Source organism: Protopterus annectens, chromosome 5.part0 (genome assembly GCF_019279795.1).
Source record: "Protopterus annectens isolate FY-2018-M chromosome 5.part0, PAN1.0, whole genome shotgun sequence".
Taxonomy (NCBI): domain Eukaryota; kingdom Metazoa; phylum Chordata; order Ceratodontiformes; family Protopteridae; genus Protopterus; species Protopterus annectens.
The window spans coordinates 1,714,875,737-1,714,900,311 of NC_056735.1; the positions used below are offsets into that span (position 1 = coordinate 1,714,875,737).

General features: G+C 38.9%; 1 protein-coding gene across 1 annotated transcript in view; it reads right to left on the reverse strand.

The window, feature by feature from the left end:
* GPR156 (G protein-coupled receptor 156) overlaps nt 1-24,575 on the reverse strand; it is a 1,210,147-nt gene that overhangs the window by 1,184,302 nt on the left and 1,270 nt on the right. The gene's annotated exons all lie outside the window — the stretch shown is intronic.

A 24,575-nucleotide genomic window follows, 5' to 3' on the forward strand; every position in this document is an offset into this window, starting at 1 on the left:
ACTAGTGTATTGGCTATGTCCACCAGCTCTAAGTATTTACAATTAGCTCTCTGCAGTGCTGGACATTGTTTCTGAGATTTCTAATATAGTTAAAGAAGGTTTTGTGATTATCTTTCACCTAATTGGCTATCTCACCACATATCTGGCTTAGGCTGACTTGATCAGAGTACAGAATTCCTTGTTTAGTTTTTTTTGTTTGTTTTTTTTTTTTTTTTTTTTTTTGCTTATTGAGTTAAATTTATTTTTGTGTGCAAAGATTTTTTTTCTTTTATTATAGAGCCTGTTTCTATTGTGGTTCCATCACTGGGGGTTATTTTTGAATGTTGCATTGTATTTATCTGTGAGGAAGACAGATATATCTATGCAACTATTTACATGTGCATAAAACTTGTTAATAAAGGAGTCTCTATAATCAGTGGGATCATGGAGGTGGAAGAGGCTTTTGAATTTAGTCAATTTAGTCAGGCCATCACTCAGTTTTAGTAGATTAGCCTCTGGATAACCTCTAAAAATTGAGGTAATGGAGGATGCTTCTGGCATCGTTCTTGAAATGAATGTGACTGACTTCTGGTCTAATTCTGTGTGTGTAAGTTCTAAACCCAGTAATTTATCTCCCCTGGTTGGGATGTGGACTACCTGGTCCAGGCAATTTGTATTTATGACATCCAAAAATCTTCTAGGAATACAATGGGAAGGAAAAAGAACTCCTCTTACAGAACTGACACTTTGGTACTTACTGACAACACTAATGAAGGAGGAGGGGAGGGACTTTGGTAGTCAAATTACCATAAGAAGCACAAAACAGAGACTGGCTTTTAAAATCACATCAGACTCAAGGTGGGAGGGTTGGAAAAAAATCCAATGGAACTGTAACAAGACACAGATAAAATCAGGCACTATAGCTTTCATCCTACAGTGCTAGAGGCCTATTAGTTAGTTGAGCAAGTGGTTTAGTTAGAGAATCAAATAGTACATATATAAATATACTTAAAACAAAATGCTTTAAAATTATTCTGATGGAATATTAGAATAAAACAACTACAATACAATTGCTTACTTTCATTAGAACAGCAATTTCTTCTTGCTTTAAAGTGTATTCACAGAAGTGGTTTTAATCCAGAAAAACCACAGAGGCTAATTGCAAAGCCAATGCCCAGTGCTATACAGTGTTACAGTCCTACTAGCAGGTTGAGGATGCTGTTTAGTTAAATAACAAAATAATGCAATAAAAGGAATAAAACAAGTGCTATATTGTTGCTTCCTTTCCAGTTGTAGAGATACTGATAAAAGCAATTTATTCTTGTTTATGGCTCCACAGAAGTGTTCTTATTCCAGGCAAGCCACAATGACCAACAGCAAAGCCTTCATCATTGCTACCTACCTTTACACCACCCCTTAAGTTCTCATTCTTTCACACTGACTTGGAAATGCCCACATTACAATCATTGAATGTTGTGATGTCTTCACTGCCACACTGGCAATCACACACTTGGAAGATCTTACCTGTTGTACCGTCCTAATATGCGCCCGATATGCATACATAAAATCTGCTTTGCATGCATGCATTATCATATGTACAATGTGGCTCATATGACTACCAGGTTTGGACAGCTTCCACCTGCCTTTGTGAATCTATGGAAGAAGTAGCACAAAGTCAGTCATCTTCCCTGAAGACAGGAGGACAGCAGCAGCTGCTCCATGTATTAATGTATTTAATGTTTTCTAACCAGGTGAGTGAGAATACCCAACATGAATAATTTGTAGCCACAGCATGGGGCAGTGATTGCATACAGAACAAATATAAATTCAGGTAACACTTGGACAGCATATTCACAGGATAGATAGTTAGCCCTGTACCATGTATGGCATCTTATGTTTTACAAATTATTTATTTTATATACAAAGAGGTGATAGACTTTATACTAAAATGGCACACTTGTCATAGTTTGGGATTATGTAGTTTCTTCAACGGCATTTTCTTTTCAGAATGCCTGGGTTAGCTGAAAAGTTTTTTTTTTCCATTTGTAAAAAAACACACTTTCCAGAAAGAAGCGCTGTCTGGAGATAGGGAGGAACAGTGCTACAAATGTGGGGTTTACATTCTGGAAGTTGGTGTACAAGTCTAAACACCTTGCCCCCACCCCCACCCCCTGCATATTCATCTTGCTCTCTTGACAAGTTCTTGCGGCAGAGCTTCAACCTTGGTGCTAATGGGGTGGCATGATCCTCACATTTTCATAAAGTAAAAAATGTCTAATGAGAATGTACTGAAAATCTAGTACAAAATAAACAAATTGCCATGGAGTACCTAATAGTAAGTAAAGAAATTCAGAGCTGTAATATCATAATTATAAAATATGCATTGCAGAGAAATTGCCAAAGGGCACTGAAAATAACAGCTTGTGAACAACTTAAAAAAAGCAATTTAGTGAAAAAAAAAGTAATTTTCCTGAAAGTCAATAATTGGTGGATGTCAATCCCACCTCTAGACAGGAGGATTGTAATGGAACTGTTGTATAATTATAGTAACTACAAGACTGTAATAGCGCTTAAATAAAAGGGTAATGTGCATGCAGTAATTTGAAAGGTCAGGCAACAGCTTTTCAGAAAAGCATTTCTGTTTCTCTGGAATTATATTAATCTGAAAGGGTTTCATCTGACCACCTGTATCAAATAAAATGTAGAAAATATTAAAAATGAATATATTTCTACGCTGAAGTCACATGTTAATAGTGGCACTTTTGAAACTCTTTTGTGCTCTAATAGCTTACTGTTATTAAGTAAATATTGTATCTGGTCTTGGGATTGCTGTATATGAATAGCTGAAAGTTGTCAAATCTTAATTGATTCACAGCAAGTGTGTGTGTGGGGGGGAGGATTGTCTTGTCTTTTTTTTTAGCTTGTTATGTAAGTGGAAGGAAGAATGGAATGCATCAAAACGTTATCCCATGAATTCAGAAAAGATCTCCACCAGTCATGTAAATTGCTTATTGCAGATAGGATGATGTGATGGTGATAAAATGCAATTTAGAAAATACAATGCCTGCAATGAGAAAGACCTCATTATTGGAAAATTAGCTTATGTTTTAGTTACCCTTGTTTTTAAGACTAGCCTTGTCAGAACTGATGGCAGTAGTATTTTCCCTGTCAACCAATATTTTGATTGTCAAAGGCACCTTGTCACACACAAACATTCACCCAACAACAAACAAGCTCCATACAGCTGATCACAGAAACACTCACTCAAGACACCCATTCACCCATATGTAAGCTCCAACACACATACAAATTCAGACTCTCAGTTCCCTACCTAATCCTCCAAGGACACACACACACACACACACACACACACACACACACACACACATCTGACTTGCCCCTACAGACACTTCCACATACGTCCACACACATACACACACTGACACCTCACCTTAGCTGCACCACAGCTGCTTCCTTAGGAGTGAATGGGTGACTGACGTCTTTTGACAGCATTCATTTTTCCCACAGCAGTGGAAAATTTCACAGTCAAGCAATTCTCTAAATCATTTATCAGAGTAAATTGGGAGACACAGGTATTTCTGGGGGACACAAATGGATAATTAGCATTATCCACTCCACTGGATTCCCACATTAGTATGCTGCTTGACCAGTAGAGCCTCTTTCTGCAGGAAACCTCAGTAATAGGATTGTCTATGAATCATAAAGGCTTACCATGCAATGACCTTTCTGAATCCCAGCAGCAGATCGACTATACTATTATTTATTTATTTTATTTATTTGCAGTTGGTTTACCAGGATAGTCCATTGGGCCAAAAGAACCCGTTTTCAATGGAGTCCTGGGGAGAAAAGCTCCAGTACAGACAAACAATGGGTACATACAAAATAACTACAATTAAAATTATACAGGTTGAGAGATAAAATATTTAAACATTAAAACATTTAAAACATATAAGCACACAGTTCAAAAACATTAAAAAGTATTTAAAGTATTACACTCTGATGAGGGAAAATAACAGGTAAATAAGTTGAGAACAGTAGGAGATATGTATTTGGAGAAGTTGTTCAGAAAAGAATATAAAATTGCATTGTAAAGTAAATATTCTGAGAGAACATAAGCTTTGATAGGAAGAGTTATGTATCATAAGTAGGAGGGGGGCAGGGTGGCAAAGGTTTATGAGGGGAGGGAGCAAGAACAATCCCATTGGGACCGTAGGTGTGTATGAAGAGATTTTTTGAACATGTACCGGTTAGTGGTGGTACGAATAGATGGTGGAAGTGAGTTCCAGAGACGGGCAAGGTTAAAAGCTAGTAAGTATTTGCCTGGGGGATGACATGGTTTATGTACTACTAATAGGTTTTGATTGTTGGACCTTAGGATTCTATTTGGTAGGTGCATTTTGAAGGCAGAAGACAGGGAGGGACAAAGAGAAGGGCTAAGAATGAGCTTGTGAGCAAAAGTCAGCTGTATATATATGAGTTGATTTGGTAATTGAGCCAATTTAGTTTTGAAGAGAGGAACAGTGGTGAGTGGTGGACCTATGGCTGTTGGCTTAATTTGGCAATTTTATTATAGCAGGAGGAAAGCTGCTTTTTAGAGAGGACTGGAGGTTAGTCAGTAATGGGGCCCCATAGAGAAGGGAGGGGATGAGGAAAGATGAAGCGAGTGTGATTTTGGAGGAGCTTGTAAGGTATTGGTTCTGACGGTAGAGCATACCTAGTTTTTGATGGGTCTTTGTAATATTTAGTTGTAGATGGGAGTTGTAGCTCAGGCGATTGTCAATTTGTACACCTAGTAGTTTAGTTTCGGACACTAGTTCTAGGGGTGACTTATTTAGGCTGGTAATTGAGAAGGAGTTTGTATTGAAGGAGGTGGATTTGGAAGGGTGAATACCATAAGTTTTGTTTTAGATGCATTGAGTGCTAAATGGTTTGTTTTCATCCATTGTTCAGTTATTGAAAAAGCTTCCTGAGTCAGTTTTAGGAGCAGTGAGGGGGAGGTGGCAGAGCAAATAATGGTGGAGTCATCTGCATATTGGATGATGTTTGCAAATGGGATATATTTGGGAAAATCATTGATGAATATGTTGAAGAGGAGGGGACCAAGAATGGATCCTTGGGGAACTCCAGTTGGGGTACTAAGGAATGGGGAAGTGGCCTTCTTCCATATTACTGCTTGCTGTCTATTTGATAGGTAGCTAGAGAACCAATTAATGGAAGAGGGAGAGAGGTTAAGTTTAGACAGTTTGGTTAAGAGCAGATTGTGTGAGATGGTGTCGAAAGCCTTGGAGAGGTCAAGTAATAGGGTAGAGACAATGTGGCCTGAATCACGTGCTATGTTAATGGTCTCAAGAAATGACAAGAGGGCAGTCATAGTGCTGTGATTTGGCCTAAAACCATGTTGTGTAGGGGTCAGCAGGTTGTTATCTAGGAGATGTGGCAAGAGTTGAAGGTGGATACACTTTTCCAGAAGTTTAGAAATAGGGGACAGAATAGCGATAGGGCGAAAGTTGTTGACGTTGCAATTGTTGCCTCCTTTATGTAGGGGGATGATGAATGCTTGCTTCCACAGTTGAGGCACAGAGCATTCCTGGATGGAACGGTTGATTAAGATGCTAATGGGGTAGGCAATTGCATCTGCGGCTATACTAAGAAAATAAGAGGGAATATTGTCAGGGGCATTAGTGCAAGGCTTCAGTTTCTGAAGGAGTTTCTTGATAGTGGTAGTGGATGTAGGCTTTAATGAGAATAGGAAGGGTTGAGGAGAGAGAGAGTTTGAGGAGGTTACAGGAGAATGGGCAGTAAGAGTAGTAGAACAGGTGGCCGATAGGCAAAGTGAAGTAGAAGTGGGGATAGGGTTGTTTGCGGGAGGGTGTGTATTAGATGGTGAGGTAGAGCATGCGAAGGAGGAAGTGAGTTTGTTGATAGAATCGATAAAAAAGGAGTTGAACTGAATAGCTAAATCCAAGTCTGGGATATTTGGGTTTGGGGTTGGGGTGTGTGGTTTGCTGGGGTTAAGAAGGGTGGAGATCCCTTCCAGAATCTTTGAGGGTTAGTTTTATTATTGTTTTGGAGTGTGAAGAAGTATTTTTGTCTGTCAGAGATTATTGACTTTTTTACTTTGTTCCGAAGGGTTTTGTAAGCAATGTGTTGATCAGGTGATTTATTTTTCAGGTAGAGTTTCCAGGCTTTGTCTCTAAGGCGCATGGTTGATAGTGTGGTTTTGGTTAGCCAGGGGGCTGAATTTGTTTTTATTCTTTTTGTTCTTAGAGGGGCTTGTGAGTCAAGTATTCCTAAGAATGTAGAGTTAAAGTGGGCAACAGCTTCTTCAAGTGGCAGTGTTTTCAGATTGTTCCAATTAATTGCTTTGAGGGACTCTATGAAGACTGTTGGGTTGAAGCTTTTGTCATTGCGGGTAGTGATATAATTATGGGTACGATTGGAGATGCAGGAGAGTCGATGGGTGAAAGTAGGTAGATGATCACTAAGAGGGTCGGGAAGGGTACCGCTATCTGAAAAATAGTGGGGGTGTGACACTAGAATCCAGTCAAGGATGGTGCCACTGGAGGGGTCTTTAGATGGGTGGGTTATGTTGGTGATTAACTGGGAAAAGTTATAAAGGTTAATGTTAAGAGGGTTGGTTGGAGATTGGATAGAGGCCCCAGTTAATATTTACATCTCCTAAGATTATGGTTTCGTTGCTGATATTATCGGAGAGCCAAGAGAGGATATTTTCAAGTGTTGAAATATTGTCCCCTGGGGGGATGTAGAGGGATGCTAGACAAATGTGTTTGTGCTTATTAATTTGTAGGAGAGAGAGGAGTATTTCAGCATTATTGAATGTGGGGATAGGTTTGTCATATGGGGTAACTAACAAGGAAGAGGAATAAAGAAGAGCAACTCCTCCGCCTTTCCTTTGGGTCCTGTCTTTTCTAATGATTGAGTAGCTGGGTGGAGTTATTTCAGAGTTGCTTATAGAGGGCTTTAACCAAGTTTCTGAAATAGATAGTATGTCAGGTTTGTTGTGCTTGAGCCATGCATGGAGAGTTGGGACTTTATTCACTATACTTTGTAAGTTTAGAGAAGTAAAGAATATAGGTTTGTGTGTGGAGAAAGAGGAGGAGGGGCCAGGGTTGGGATGGATATCACCGGATAAAAGATTGTTGATGAGATGAAAGATTGGGTTCAAAAGATAGTTGAGTTGAGTAAGAAAGTGGTTTTGGTTAGCTGAGATGATCAAGGGGTATTTAGTTGTTATAGGGATATAATTTTTCTGAGAGGAGAAGACTTTGAAAGAGAAGGTGAGGAGCTGTGTTATTGGATAAAGATGGGGGGAGATGGTAGAGTGTGATTGTGAGGGGGAGTTCAGATGATAGGTTGTGTGATAAAGTTGTGAGTGATAAGAAGTATGGGGTTGGGTGAGGTGATAAAGATATGATATTTTAAGAGAAAGTGATAGGAGGAAAATGATGGCAGAAGGATTTAGAGGCATGTTGAAAAAGGATGTTTGGTAATATGTGTTGTAGTTGTATAATGTGTATTATAAGTTTATTGTGCAGGGAGATAAGAAAAAATGTAGCAAATGTGGAGTAGAAGGAGGAGTATTAGGAGAGAAGCTGGATGTAAATAAGGTAGGTAAGTGAGTGAGAGTTGTAGATATGAGATGTATCAGCTGTGGGTGTGGTCGTTAATTGGGTTATAGGCGATAGGGGTGTGTCTAAGGTGTTGATGGTTGATTGGTGGAGGAAGGATGTGGGTGTGGAAACTAGAAGGATATAGCTAGACGTACTGGGGGCGGGTGGAATTTGGGGGCAGGGTAGGGGAGCGGAGTGAGCCCGAAGGGCGAACGGAGCGGGAAGAAAAGAATCAGGAGAGGATCGAGAGTCAATCAGTGGAGCATAGGATACAAGAGAGTAAGTAGTAACAAGGTAAGCAAGGTTCCTGTATTTAAGAGGTAGAGGGGGCTAAAGTGTGGATGAATGAGGAAAGCAGAAAGTGAGTGAGGAACAAGTAGTGTATAATATAGAGGGGACGCCCTCTAGTGGCCTAGTACAGAGTTGCACTGGGTAAACTAGGAGGGTTTTGGGACTAGATAGGATGAAAGAGGAGGAGCAGGGAAGGAACACAGTTATGGATGAGAGAGAGAATGGAGAGGGAGAAATAAAAGTGTTTCCTAAAGAATCAGGAGAGGATCGAGAGTCAATCAGTGGAGCATAGGATACAAGAGAGTAAGTAGTAACAAGGTAAGCAAGGTTCCTGTATTTAAGAGGTAGAGGGGGCTAAAGTGTGGATGAATGAGGAAAGCAGAAAGTGAGTGAGGAACAAGTAGTGTATAATATAGAGGGGACGCCCTCTAGTGGCCTAGTACAGAGTTGCACTGGGTAAACTAGGAGGGTTTTGGGACTAGATAGGATGAAAGAGGAGGAGCAGGGAAGGAACACAGTTATGGATGAGAGAGAGAATGGAGAGGGAGAAATAAAAGTGTTTCAGGCTGCTGTGTGACCTCGTAGGGAGATAGCTGACAATATTATCAAGCAGGAGTTACAATGGTAGAATAAGTGGCAACAGAATGTACATACATTCACAGTGTCTTCTGGGAGACACTTTTCCAAATTCCAAAATAGGGATAGATGCAGCAGAGCAGTATATTTCTTAGGTAAAATGTGGATGGAGTAGGTGACCTTGGTTGAATGTGCATGTCCACCCAGGCGAGGTCCCAAGGGAAACTATAGGGTAAAACTGGAGATAGGAAGAGGTGAGATAAGTTAGTAACAGTTTAACAGTGATAATACCTAAATATGTAGTAGGCAGACAAGAGAGGGAGCCATAAGCATTATATAGTCAGTAAAACAAGTAGTAATACAATATACAGGTCCTATAGCCTTATAGTAATTGAGTAAATCACATCAGAGCCCAAGAGGTCTGCCTAGCAAACGACTGGGCAATTGGCTTTATCAAAAATAAGTTAAATTATGCAATACATTATAAAAAGAGAGCAGTTCCGTCAGGAAGAATGGTACATAAAAACTCAGAAGACTCAAAAACAATTTAAGATCACTGAAACAATGTGGAGCATGCATATACAAAATCAAAACAGAATTGCAGCAGTGTATAAGATAATATAGTGACTGTTCAGCTGATTAAACCAGGCTATAGCTCTTAGTACAACTATGGAGCGAAATAGGCAATTACAGAATAGGTCTGCAGCATGTAGGGTAATATTAGTGTTCCTACAGCGCATACATTCATAAAACAACCAAGCGATTAGAGGTAGCTCTAACACGTGGAGGTGGCGTGTTGTATCAACTTTTGTTATTAACAATCAAACTTTGTGCAGCTAAATGTCGGAAAGCAGCCTCCGCAAGTCCTTACAGCTCGCCCAGCCACTGTATATCATATCCCGGTTGCTTTAAATGAGAGTCGCCATGTGGGGACTCAAATATATAAGCATATATAAGGGGAACTAAGTATAGCCAGATTCGGAGTGTGAGAGCAGTGTCGCACTACTTTCCGTAACAGCTTCGAGGGACTGGGGCAACTAAGTAGTAGTATATTTACTAAAAAAGTAAATATACTAAACGGTACAGCCAAACCAGTTGGGCAGTGCAGCACTTTCACAACCTGGTTGGCTATGCCAACATGACTGGAAAAGCTGATGCAGCTTTACTGCCAGCTGTTTAGGCTATTCCTAGCAGCTTGTGTGTTACTCCAGTCTGAAAAGATCTTCCAGCCAAAATGTCTTGGTTGGAGCAGACAAAACAGACCTTTTGTCATTGGTGGCTGGAACAACAATGCTACTTGCATGGATTCCAGAATCCAAAGCATTCAAAATATTAATGATCCTTTTCCAATTTGTAAATGTGCTTTTTTTCCCCTATTCACACGCATACATTCTGTATTATTCCACCTGACCTTCACTCCTCTCCTTTCTAGAGCATATCTCCACCTCTCCAGGGTCTCCTCAACCTGTTCCCTACTCTCACTAAAAATCACAATGTCATCCGCAAACATCATAGTCAACAGGGACTCCTGTCTGATCTTGTCTGTCAACTTGACAATCACCATTGTAAATAAAAAAGGGCTCAGAGCTGATCCTTGATGTAGTCCCACCTCCACCTTGTACGCATCCATCACTCCTACCGCAGACCTCACCACTGTCACACTGCCCTCATACATATCCTGTACCACTCTTACATATTTCTCTGCCACTCCCAACTTCCTCATGCAATACCACAACTCCTCTCTAGGCACCCTGTCATATGCTTTCTCTAAGTCCACAAAGACACAATGCAACTCCTTCTGACCTTCTCTATACTTCTCCATCAACATTGTCAGAGCAAACACTGCATCAGTAGTGCTCTTTCCTGGCATGAAACCAACTGCTGCTCACTAATCATCACCTCCCTTCTTTACCTAAATTCCACTACTATTTCCCATAACTTCATGCTGTGTCTGATCAATTTTTTTCCCTCTGTATTTACTACAGCTCTGTGTATTACCTTTATTGTTAAAAATTGGTACCAATACACCTCTTCTCCACTCCTCAGGCATCCTCTCACTTTCCAAGATTTTGTTAAACAATCTGGTTAAAAAAAACACCGTCATCTCCTAAACACCTCCATGCTTCCACAGATATGCCATCTGGACCAACATCCTTTCATTCTTCATAGCTGTCCTTATTTCCTCCTTGCTAATCCATTGCACGTCCTGATTCACTATTCCCACATCAACTAACCTTCTCTCTCTCTCTCTCTCTCTCTCTCTCTCTCTCTTTCACTCTCTTCATTCATCAGCCCATCAAAGTACTATTTCAATCTGCTCAACACACTTTCCTTGCTTGTATGTTTCCCTTGTTATTCTTTATCACCCTAACCTGCTGCACATCTTTCCCAGCTCAATCCAAACAATTTATTAAAGAGTCACTATGAGTAGAAACCAGAACAATAACATATTCTCCTGCCATGAAGTTCTACACAATCTAACCCTGCCAGCAGCATGATAACTATTTATGATTAATTTCATTAATCTCGATCCCTTAATGTGCTCATGCAGTAGACATCCTAATGTGGTTTTATACTGATAATTTTAATTGTGTTTCTGTCCCTGAATATTTTCATGGGGACAGACTTCCTGAAGTGGTTTTACTTTCTTGGAAAGCTATTCTTTACTTTTAAGTGTAACAAATCTTAGTAAAAAGTGTCAGTGACAGGTTAGCAGTGACAATTTGTTTTCAACATATGTATTACATAATGTATAAAAAGGGCTTGCAGATGTATAGAGAAGAGCTTACACAGTATATTTTTTTTTAAGTAGAAAGCTGTGAGATTCAGATCCCATCCTCCTCCCACCTTCCTTCCTTGATTCAGCCAAAGTATCATATTTCCTGGCATGCACAGCTCAGCTAATTGGTAAAATTGTTCTCAATGGTTATCGTGTTTCTTCTACTACAAACTGCAAAAGGCTATGGCCTCACAGGAGGGAAATAATACATCTATAAATGAGAGTACACAATAAAAGAGTTGTTAGTTTTAAGCCTGAAAACTTTAAAACCACAATGAATATGAAATAACAAAAAGAGCTAAAGGTATCTTGCTTCGTTCCTTTTCCATCACAAGAAGCTTGCAAATGTGGTAGTTGAAATAAAACAGGAGAAAGAAAAACAAATTCCTGAAGAAAGTATCATGACATTTCATTCATTACCCAGAATTATGTGCACAGAGGAAGCTAAATAGGATTAAAATGACGCAGACAGAAAGAAACTGTTAAATAATGTTATTTATTATTTTTAATATGTGAAAGTATGAAGCAATAATCCACAAATGAGTGTGGGATATTTTTTATATCTGTCTTTGCGGAGAATGGAAGTTTGTTTTTCACCATGCTGACAGTTGCATGTGTTTTGCCTGCTTAGTGGAACACGGTGGCTGTTGCTTTTGTTTTTAATACTTACAGCTGCATAAATATATTGCTGTGGGTAATGTTGGATCTGTAACTGGCATGCTGACTGCTCTATCCAATCACATTAATCATATAATGCAAATCATGCTGAAAAAATATACACTCTAGAGAAAAGTAATGTTTGGTTTAGGGTATAGTTACCATTTTAATACTGTTTCTGTGATTATCTCACTGTTCTTAAATACAAAAGCACATCAGAGAAATAAGACAGTGTTTTTAGGTTTTTCTTTTTTAACAAATGCTCACTGATAGAAGGAAAGTCTCGCCCTAATTTTATTTTAAGAGTGGATCTTTTGTTTTCCCTGGCATTTGTATAAATGAATTTCAGGCAGTAGTAAACACCTCTGTTGTGCATGGGGCACTGTGGTTAAGTTTTGCAAGAGATTCTATCATAACAGCACTTGGGTTGCTTCACAGAGGATATTGTCAGCAAGCAAAGAACAGCCACACTTATAGATAGCATGTGTAGAAAAACAACATGTCTAACACCTTATAAAGTCAAGTTTGATAGTACTAAGCACTTTACCTGCTTTCAAGTGCCTTGAAAGACAATAAAACACTTTGAGCTACTATACTCTTTTTCTATAACTGGTAGTACATGGAGCAGATAATGTTCCATGCAGTACAAAGAATTATGATAACTCTTTTATTGTCTGGCAATTGGCACAAAGGATTAAGGACTTGTTAACAAGCTGTTTCCAGTGGTCTAAGGTTTGATTCTTTCAGCCTCCATTGCCTAACTGGGTGACTCTAAGCAAAGTCAGTTAACCAGGCAACATTCCTCAGCTGAGTGTGAAAAAAAGATCCATGGAGATCAGTGTGCTAGCTAGTAGATAAATAAATAATCTGTTCTCGACATGGATGCCAAGATTCACCTCTCAAGTTTCACTCTTATATAAATGTCTTGGCATCCATTTTCAAACATGTAACAAGTTGGTTATGATTGGAGACCTGATCATAACCCTCTGACTTACTCAATGTGTACAGAATGTTCGAACATTACACCATCAACATTCCATGCTACTGATGCTTTGGAATACAGAGGAAAAGAATAGCTAAAATGTTGTAATACCTCTTTACAGCAAATCTGGGAAAAGGATAGAAACAGAATAGCTCACTGGAAAACAGCCCAAGAAATCTAGGGACATTTTAGATGTTTATTTATTTTATTTACTTATTTGTTTGACATTTGTTTACTGGGATGGTCCATCTGGGTCGTTTTCTGAGAAGGTCCAGGAAGAAAAGCTCCATTTACACACTGAAATGCACAAACTTTATAAGCAGTAAAAGCAGTGACATACAATATTAAAAGAAATGCAAGTAACAGATACATTGTGATGAGGCAAATAACTCAACATTTTTACAAAGTAGAGGCTAAGCATCCTATATACAGTTGACAATCATATTTACATAATAGATGGTAAACATACATATGATTTGGACATAGGTGTAGGATATCAACTAAGTACATACTACATTTTTTTTTGTTAGGTAAGGTTTAGATGAGGAGGTAGCTCTATGGGATAAGCAAGGTGAAGAGGGAGGTGGAGGAAGAGTGTGTAGAAGAGATTAGCAGGAGGGAAGGATAGTATCAGGGAGGTAGGAAGAGAGTGGGAGGAGAGATTAGCAGGAGGGAGGGATAGTATTAGTGAGGTAGGAGGAGAGGGGGAGGAGAGATTAGCAGGAGGGAGGGATAGTGCAAGGGAGGTAGGAGAAGAGTGGGAGGAGAAATTAACAGGAGGGAGGGATAGTGTGAGGGAAGCAGGAGGAGAGATTAGCAGGAGGGAGAGATATTACTAGGGAGCTAGGAGGAAAGTGGAAGAGGGATTAGTGGGAGGGAAGGATAGTAGGAGAGAGTGAAGGAAGAGAGTGAAGGAAAGATTAGCCAGGATCAGTGCGTGGGCACTGACAAGAGTTGTTCATGTGCTGTTTTAGTAAAGTTTTGAAGGCTAATGGGTTGGAAGTACTTCTTACTGGTTAGTGGGAGTGAGTTCCAGACATCTGCAACATAGTGAGAGTCTAAGCTTTGTCCCACTGTTTTAGATGGTTTGGAAATAGTTAGGAGCTTTTTATCTGCAGACCTCGGTGTTCTGTTTGACTTGTAAGGTTTGATGACATTATTTAGAGCTGGGCAAGATAGGGGGTTGTAGATCATGTTGTGGAGTGTTAGTGGTGGGACATATATTAGATGATTGAGGAATTCTAGACAGTTTAGATTTTGTAATGATATACAGTGGTGTGTTCTAGTCTTTAACTTGGTGCAAACTTGGCCACTTTATTGCAGCACTGTTCCATTTTGGATCTAGTGGAGATGTGCAAGTTGGTAAGTATAGATGCGCAGGGAGGGTAGAAGGAAAGCTTTGACAAGGGTAATTTTGGTTGATGAGTTTAGGGAGGTTTTATTTCTGTACAGTATGGCAATTTTCTGGTGAGTTTTCTTTATATTTTGTTGAACATGTGGATCAAACCTCAGGTAATCGTATATGACAATACCTCACAACGTAGTGTGGTGGACTATTTCAACAGTGGTTTTGTCAGCAGAGTGAATTTTTAAATAATTTAAGCCAGTAGTGTAGTTTTTTGGCTGAAAAAAAGCAGTTTACTTTTTTTAGGGTTAAGGAATAGCTGACAGTTAGTGAGCCAGTATTTGACAGCAGAAAAGTTTGTTGTGTAACAGTGAGAAGCTGGGGTAGTGTGGAAGAAGTGCATATTACTGTGGACTCATCTGCATATTGTATGAGTGTTCCACTAGCAGAGGCAGTACATAGGTTGTTTGTAAATACATTAAAAATGAGAGGTCCTAGGATAGATCCTTATGGTACTCCAGTGGGGTGAAGTAAAAAGGGGGAGATAATGAGTGACCATTTTACTGCTTGTTTTCAATTGTGTAAGCAACTGTGGAAACATTTTTGTGTGGGAGGGGTAAGGCCTAAGTTACAGAGCCTTCTCAAGAGTAATAAGTGTGATACAGTGTCAAATGCCTTTGATATGTCAAGAATTAGAGCAGATATGAAGCAACTTGTGTTTCTAGCTCTGTTTACAGATTCAGTAAAGGCTAGGAGAGCGGTTGATGTAGTGTGGCCTGGATAAAAGCCATGTTGCTTGTTTGTAAAAAGGTTGTTTTGCTCTAAGCATTTCAGAAGTTGAAGATGAATACATTTTCCAGTATTTTGGAGATGGAAGAAAGTATGGCTATGGGTTGAAAGCTTGTAGGTCCGGTGGAGTTACCTCCTTTGTGAATGGGGATGATATGGGATTGTCTCCAAATGTTAGCTACTGTGCATTCAGATATGGATCAAGCTGATCAGGAGACTGACTGGGTGTGCTATGGAATCAGCAGCTAATTTTAGGTATGTAGGAGGGAGCTTATCTGTGGAGGTAGAGCAGGGTTACGTTTGTGAAGTAATCTTTTTATGAGGCTTCTAGGTATTGGTTGTAGAGAGAAAGTGGCATGGTTCTCAGAAAGGGGTTTTGTGCCATGAAGGTGGTGAGGATCTGAGCCAGATAAAGGAACATCATTAGGGGAAATTAGAGAGGAAGATGGGCAGGTGTTGGGAGTTTTAATGATCAGATCAGCTATGGATTTTATGAAGTGAATATTAAAGTCTTCAACAATTTGAGGGGGAGGGCATTGAGCGAAATCCTGCAGTCTTAGTTAGTCCCTAGGTGAAATAGGGTTGTGATCGAGGACTACATTTTTTTTGGATTAGTTTTATGTTCCTGCTGTAGGCAAGTATAGTATAATTGTTTATCTTTGATAACCTGTTTTTTTACTTGGTTATGTAGCTGTTTGAAATGTATTAGATCTAGTTTTTTTTTTTTTTTTTTACTTTGCTTCCATAGACTCCAGGCAACATCCCTTTTTTCATTACGTTTTTACATTCCTTGGTTAGCCAAGGAACAGAATTGTTTTTAATTCTTTTAGTGTGGACTGGAGCTAGGGTGTCTAGTAATTTTAGGAAACTGTTGTTGAAGTAGTGTGTTGCATTATCTAATGGCAGTTCCTTTAGTGGTGACCAGTTTATTTTGTAAATCAGTTCATTGAACTTGTCTTTTGAGAAATTAGTAAGGTTACAAACAGATTTTATGGTATATATTTTTGGAGGGTGAGTGTTAGCTTGGATGGCTGAAGCAGGCAGATGGTCACATAGGGAGTTTGGATGTGTGCCAGCAGAGGTAATGTTAGAAAGATGTGATACCAGGATCCAGTCTAAGGTAGATTGTTGAGGGTAGTGTTAATTATATCTAGTAGGGCAGGTAATGAGTTGAGAAAAACAATATAGGCTGATGCTATTTGTTGGAATTTGGGATGTGAGAGATTATGTTAACATCTCCTAAAATAATAGTCTTGTGTTTAATTGCTTGGTTGGCCCAGGATAGGATGTCTTCTAAGATAGAGTATTTTGACCTGGGGGAATGTAGAGAACAATTAAGCAGATTTGCTTTGTATTATTGAGATTTAGGAAGGATATGAGCAATTCTGCTGTGGAAAAAGTAGGGGTATCATTAGTAAATGGTGTGATATTAAGATTGTCAGGATAGAGTACGGCTATGCCTCCACCTCTCTTAAGACTTCTGTCTAATCTAACTATGCTGTAGCTGGGGGGGTAAAAATTCAGAGCCTTGTATGTTAGGTTTTAGCCAGGTTTCAGTAATGGCTAGACTGATCTATCCATGCATGCAGGGGGAAATGTTCTTGTCTTGGCTTCTGATGTTAACGGTTATAAAGTTTAGAACCCTGGCAACCAATATGCAAAGCAGCTACCAGTTTGCTTTACAAAAAAATTAAAAAAAACTATCTGTTGAACCACAGGTCAGTGTACAAACTGCATCTTAAAGTAGCACCTTTCTGTGGTATTTTGTAAAATTGTCAAAATTATTATGCTTACAGTAGTTGCGACCAGGATGTGTTACTATATGTACTGCAATGAAACACCTTCAAAGAGAAGGCTATAATAATGAAAATAGGGAGGGGGGTGGAGGGGACCAGATTATAGCATCCCCTGCCAGCGTCCATGGCAAATACCATTTGTTGGGCAAGCAATATGAATTAGAAGTAACAGATCTTAGCTTGGTGACCGATAAACATATGTGCCTGATGAGTGCACTTTCAAGTTGGTGTAGCATTCTGGATGTTTAAATTGCTTATTCAAGGCAGCAAGGAACTCTGTTGGTGGGGGGGGGGGGTGACTGTTTTCAAGGGAGCAGCAGCAGTGTTGAGTAGCTGTAAGAGAAAAGAGCAGAACACAATTAAAGCCAGGAGGGAGAAAAATAAAGAAAGAACTCAGATGCAATGAATCAGCACTAACAGCCTTCCTAGTAAAAAATAAAAAAGTATCATTTCACTGATGAATTATGTTTATAAAAGCAAGCAGATTTTTAACCCCATCGTTGTCACCTCACAGTAAGATGCTGTCCGATTCGATTCTCAGCTACAGCGTCTTCTGCGTGGAGACATGCATGAATGGGCGTACCTTCGTTGAAGGCTGTGCGTCAGGCCTGGCAAGCCGGTACGTAAAAATCAACTGCCAATCAGCGGACCAGAGTTCCGCTGTGGGACCCCTAACCGGGAAAAGCCGAAAGACACAAACAAACAAACAATCTTTGTATATCTGCTATAACAAAAAAGGCAACTAATACAAATTTCAAGTTTTGAACATCTTTCATTAATAAGTACTTGTAATGATCTGAAATGCAAACTAACCTTAATAAGGGTAAGTTTCTTTCAATATATACATACACACACACACACACACACACATATATATATATATATATATATATATATATATATATATATAGTTCATAGTTTTAGTACTAAGCTAACTGGCCTTGCGAGCCATTTTAAGCCTAGCCAGTTATCCCTTGTGAGACTCAAACCCTGCACCTTGTGTTTGTAAGGCATATATATATATATATATATATATATATATATATATTTTTTTTTTTTTTTTTTTTTTACAGGGAACCATTCAGCTTATCGTTTTGTCAAGATTTAGCCCCTCTAGCCCCATTTGTGGAGTATCCTCTGATGTAGTTTAGGGGTATGTGGACAAGGACCCCTACATTTGGTGCAAAAGGGATAAAGCCAGTGGAAGATTATAACAGGGGCATTTTCAGCACCACCTAATCCTGTAAGTGAAATGTCTTGCAGACAATAGCGAATTACACTGGGAATCAGGCAGGGCAGGCAATCTGATGTCTTCCTTCCTGTCTGTCTCATAATGCACTTTTGTGACATGGCCTGACTGATGCAAACATCTGATTGGTCAGTGACTCATGTGTAGGCAATTCCCTACACACTAAGCAAACAGATGCATACCTTTCAACTGTACAAATTCATGCAGTTTATCTTGACTTGGGATCATGGGAAGCATGGGTCACATTGCATGTCGGCAATACAGGAGTGCATCATTTGCCTGAAATATCCTTTATAACTGGACAACGGGGAATCCTGCGATATGCTGACCAGTCTTGCTCTTGTTTTTTCTGCAGTGACTTCACTCATCTAGTAACGGACTGTCCTGCCCATAAATGTACCCAATGTGGGTCCTCCAGCTATTTCACGAAGTCTTGTCCATCTCATTGTCAGTAGTGCTCATGTCTTCATTCTTGGTCAGACTGTCCCACCATCTTTCCAGACAACATTCTGGTACCGCCTAAAGTTTTGTCTGTATCCATTAAGACATTCCAGTTCTTCCAACTTCATCATCTGCAGAACTTCCTGAAGTCATTTAAAGAACCCCATTGCCTAATGTTGTCCATCATCCAGTATGCAATACAGCTATGCCAGTCGTGACCATTGAACCTCCAGTTTCAACTGTTTCTTCAGCAGACATCTCCGCTCTACTGCCTTCCCCTGTTTCCACTCCTGATACACATTTCCCGGCTTTAATTATCGCTGCACCCAAGGATTCACTCTCTAATCTTTTAGAACTTGACTCCATGGACTCTACTCTACTTTCCCCTGGGGAAGGCCCAATTTCAGTGATGACTTCAGCAGATGGATTATCTACTGAAATTGATGACTGTATGGACACAGACAACTCAGCTCCATTTATTAAACCTAAATGAGAAAAATGTGGGCAAAAACGGATTAAGAAAGTTCAATTATCTCCAGCTAATTTAAACCCAAATGATTAAAATTTTCGCGTTTTTTCAAATATTTTATGTTTCTTTAATTATTACCATTGACTGACATTTTCATGTTTTCTCCAACATTATTGGACTTTCCATAATGTTTTGTTGATAATTAACCCTTTATTATATTGTTATTAGGTTTTGAACTTTTCTTTGGTCATATGTAACACACTAAGCAAACAGATGCATACCTTTCAATTGTACAAGTTCATGCAGTACATCTTGACTTATATTTTTATTTATGGTGCTTTTTCAGGAGTTTCCAACTTCTCTAGTCATGATTTCTCAGAAAAATCAAAGCAGTCAGTGTCATGAAAATGCATTCCGCTCACAGAGTGCATTAGAAGTAGGTGCATCATTTTAAAGAACTTATAAAACAGCAACTTTTGCTGGTTTATGTGTTATTCCCTCATGGCTCCAGAACTGTCATCATACTGGTTGCTGTGATGTGATGCAATGGAGCTCAGAAAGTCAGCTGACTGCAGGATGTAGTATTGAGAAAAGAAGCATATACCGATGAACTGTAGAGTAGATGAGTCATGAGTGACTGCTGACTGGAGGAGGATGTAATTACTAAACAAATTCATCTATAAAACAAGTAAGAGTGTCTTCTTTCTTGCCCATGACTGGTAATGTTCTGGGTTTTCTCTCTGTCACACTGAAGCCTCTACAAACAAAGAGGTGGAATAACTTAAGAAACAGTATGAAATAATACTTGGTGGACTAGACAGAGTTGCAAACCTGTCCCACTCAGTGTGTGTGTGTGTGGGGTGGGGGGGGGGTCACAGCCAAGACTAAATAATGATGCTGTTAGCTTCTTTGCCATGTATGGATAAAAGTACATGCCCAGACAGACAGCCATGGTGGGTTTCAACATCATTTTATTGGTAGGGACATAAAGAATGGGGTGACTGTATCCTTTTCACCCCCCCTGACACTATTATGAAATTATACATGACTATGTTGGTTTGTCATCTAGTAAGACATGCAGTCGTACATTGGCTGTTCCAAAGATCACCAAGTACATTTGTTAACTGACTTGTACAATACTACTTTCACGTGTAAGCCAATATAAGTAGTGCAATGACTGCTGCCTGCTCCTTTATTTAAATAATCAGCATGAGAAGAGTTAATGGTAATAACAATTCTAGTGTTTGATTTTGTAAACCCTGCTTATGGCCTCAGAGAACATCCTGAAGTGCATACAGGTTTGTCACCCTTCAGTATTGTGCGAACAAAAACAAGCATTGGGAGACTTTTTTCCTTGCATTTACTGTGGTGTTGTTATCTGCTTATCAAAACAAATGTAACTCCCTGGGGAAATACCACTGACCACATACTGCTGTTGGCAGACTTTATCAAATAATTGCACATGTACTAGCTAGGTCTCCATGACTTAAATATGCAAAGCATTTCATTAGTATCGATTACTACTATGTTGAAGTTGAAGTTTTGTTTTTCTAAGTTTAATAGAAAACAATTTTTTAGTAGTCACTAATCGTAGCCCCTTGTGTATTACTGCTATTACTGTCTGCTTGTAGAATATCTAAATAAAAACACAAAGAGAAGGAAGATTCTTCTACAATATTGTTATATCGTGACTAAGATGTCCTTAAAAATTATTAGGATTTTCGTTAGACATATGAAGAGTTACTGGACTGCTGAAATGTGCTGCCTGAGTGGATGGTAAAGAGAAACACTAGTGATGCTTTGATATGAGGATAAGGCGCACATAAAAAGATAGGTTTGAACATTAGCATTGCTATCAGGGCTTTGGATGAACATTCAGGAGGTTTCGTTATGTTCATATCTCATATGTTGGATGTTCTGTCACAGCAAACAGCAATAGTTTCTAGTCACAGAAGTTTTTTTTCATGTTCAAAGAAAGTAAAAGCCAGACATTACTAAAATAAATTCACTGCTTTGTTTGAAACTGAAGTCACTGAAAACTGTGTCCACGTAAAACTATACTGTGATATCAGGTCTGTTGTGAAGCAGTGATGTTTTGTGCCTGCTATGAACAGAAAAGAAAGGCCTTTAATGTCTGCAACAGTGTTACACTATAGGGTATGAGAGCCCATGGACTGAAATCAGCAGAGTACGCAAAATCTGCCACTGAATGAAGGCACTCCAAAAAAAAATAGATTTTCATTTTGCTCATCTGAAAGATTCCTATTCTGATAAAGAGTTATAATGAGTTATAATGACATGCAGAATCTGTTTCTACTACCTTAAAAATGTATATCCGTTTAGAAGCATTATGTCTTATACATCTGTTGAATAATACAGTATTGTGGGTAATTGCTAACGCTACAAGCCTGCAATTTGTTAAAATACGTTTTTTATTACTATATGTACCAGGGGCACTTTCTGGTTAAGTGATTGCAGTCACATAGTATACACGTGAAGAATGAAAGATACAAAGCCATGACAATAAGATAAAGCCTATAAGCAACACATAGCATTAACCTTCCATACTATACTTCCAATCTTTCTCCAGTTCTGAAAAGCACTTCTCTGAACTTTACTGACTTAAAATGTTTAGAGACAAGATTATCAACACTCCATTTATTGAACTCCATTGTATGAACTAGAGCACTATCATTGGATTGGGCGAGTCCATCATGAGAGGTGATATCACACACCCAACAGCAAAATTCTCCTCGCAGGAACTTGTAACAAAAACAAACATGCACTTGTAAAGTACTGTTTTTGGTGACGCAATGGTAAATGACTGTGCCACAGTTTATCAGGCAGTATCATAAAATGAGTATGTCGAACATTTTTTAAAAAATATTTGCCACTGTCAATCTGACATTGGTGCATGTAATTCCATTGCTCACAATGAGTTAGTAGAAAGGGTCTGCCTACCCAGTGGAGTTACCTAGTTTAACACATAGGTTTTTCTGATACTTTGTGGTAAACTCTACAAAACAGCAACTTTTTTAGATGATATCATGAATCCAGCATTCATACTTGAAATCTAAACATAAATAAGTTTTTTTCCACCTCAAAAGTATATGCGACATGATGGAAGAACTACTTTACTTCAAATTATAATACCAAATAAGTAATTCTGCTACCTAAATTAGTTAATTGAAACTTTAATGACTATAAAACATGCACATCCCATTTATAAGACCAACAAAGCACTTGGGGGGTTTGTACTATACAGACATTACTGTACTCCCAGGAACTTGTAAGGCACTCACTAACTTTTCCGGCTTCTGTCTCACAATTTTACTAAGAGCGAAGTAATATCTGTATAATATGTAGATATGCACACATTTTTCATGCCTTATTGCTCACTTAATGCACTGAATGTACTAGATGTAGCAAGTGGGATATTTAATTGTTTGATTAGGATTAAAATCAGAACATCCACAAGACAGCCAGTTGCAGAGTTGGGGGTACAGTTAACATTATATAGAAAGCCTACGGTGCTCAATTCTTATTTCCAGATTCAAAGACAAAACAGAAAATAATCAAAATGAATACTGAGTACTACTCATTTAAAAAGTTAACAGGAAAAGAAGATGCAAATTAAAATGCATTTTCTGCAGAATCTGTCAATATTGATTGACTGTAATCCTAACTCTGTCACAAATATCACAAATTTAATGATAGGCAGTAAGATATTCTGAGGCAAACGCACATCCCTGAAAATCAGAAGCAACTGTATTGAAGTCTTGCATGTAACAAAAACACTATAAACAGGAATTGCTCTCTTCAGCTGTAAAGCACATTACTCTGTCCATGTGGCATCATTCAGCACTCATACACACATGCACATGTGCACATGTGCACATTCACACCTATATACACACACACGCACACATGTGTCTACACACACACACACAAGACCCTTGGCCAGAGGATGAGTAACTCAGTTACATACCATTCCTATCCAAGGGAAAACAACCCAATACATGTGACTCTAACTAAAAAGCAACATCTACATCATATCTGTAATCTAAAGACCCATATACACAACAGCATGGACAGACACAAGCACATATAATACACACACACACACACACACACACACACACACACACACACAGCTCTTACTGCAGTCAACAATTTAGCCAAAGAAGTCCCTTACTGTGAGAATGCAGCTGACTTAATATGCATATGGCATAGCTTAATTACAGGCAAATATATAAGAATACTACGTGCTGCAAGTACAGGAGTTCAGTTGCATGCATCACATTTAAGTTCCAGCTGAAAATTGCATGATTTAAACACTCAAGCAAACAGATAAATGCTCTCTTACAGACATGCACACATACGGACAATATTAATAAAACACATGAGTATACAAATGCACACAACAAACATACAAATTTGTGGGGGGGGCTATGCACATGCATACCACACACACACGTAAGTGCACACACACACATACACACACATACACACACAATTAGCAGGCATATCTTTAGGGAGAAAACTAAGTTTAAAAAGGGTAAGGCTATAATCTACAACAGAAATGAAAATTAAAAATCGGGACGGGAACAAAAAGATAATGCTTCATACTGGCTAGAAATCAGAGGCATTTCAAATATGTTGCAACCTGAGCAAATATTAAAAATAGTTTGTAGTTCTGGATATACTTCCTGTCAGCGTTCTGTCTCTGTATTAGTCAATAGTGGAGATATTTCCCAAGGAAATGGGAGAGGATCCAGTACAGTTAGCTTCTGCTTAAGGCCAAAGAACCCTATTGTGGCATTTCAGTTATTACCCAGCAACATACTGTGGTGTCACAACAGAGGATTATAACTTGAAGCAAGGATTATTCCAAACGTGAAGGGCTAAGAGACAAAAAAATTTATGTATGTTTGTACTTCCTTAGTTCAGAATAATGCAAGAGGGAGAAATAGTCTAAGTGAACACTCTTAGAACTATAATCATCATATCTACAGATGTTTTCCTTGGGGCACCTGTAGTTCTTTAAAACAGTCACAGGTAGTTACCCTTTACAGATCCTCAAACTGAAAAAAAAAGAAATTCTTCATCCTGCAACAGAAGCAAGTGGCGCTAAAATTGCTATAGTTATTACCACACAAACACACACACACACACACACACACACACACACACACACACACACACACACAGCTTGTGTTAAGTGCTTCACCACTTCAGCTGAGCTGTGAATGATGTATTGGTATTCATTTATGAAGTTGATACTGCACCCACACACCATTGGCACCTGTCAATCATGCCCCTTGACAGCTTGTGCCTGGGTCAGCTGCCTAGTAAACATGAATAACAATAAATAAGCAAACAAAATAAATATAAATTCATAAGTATCAATCAGCAGCAGCACGGAATTCTGCACTTCAGCAGGCAGACAAGTTTACAAAGCAAACCATGAGCCAGATGCATTACAAGGCAGGGCAAATGGCCATTGTGTACACTAGCAGAAGTTCTTTCAAACTGAAGTGCATATGCTTACTGAGTGCAGTCGTGCATAC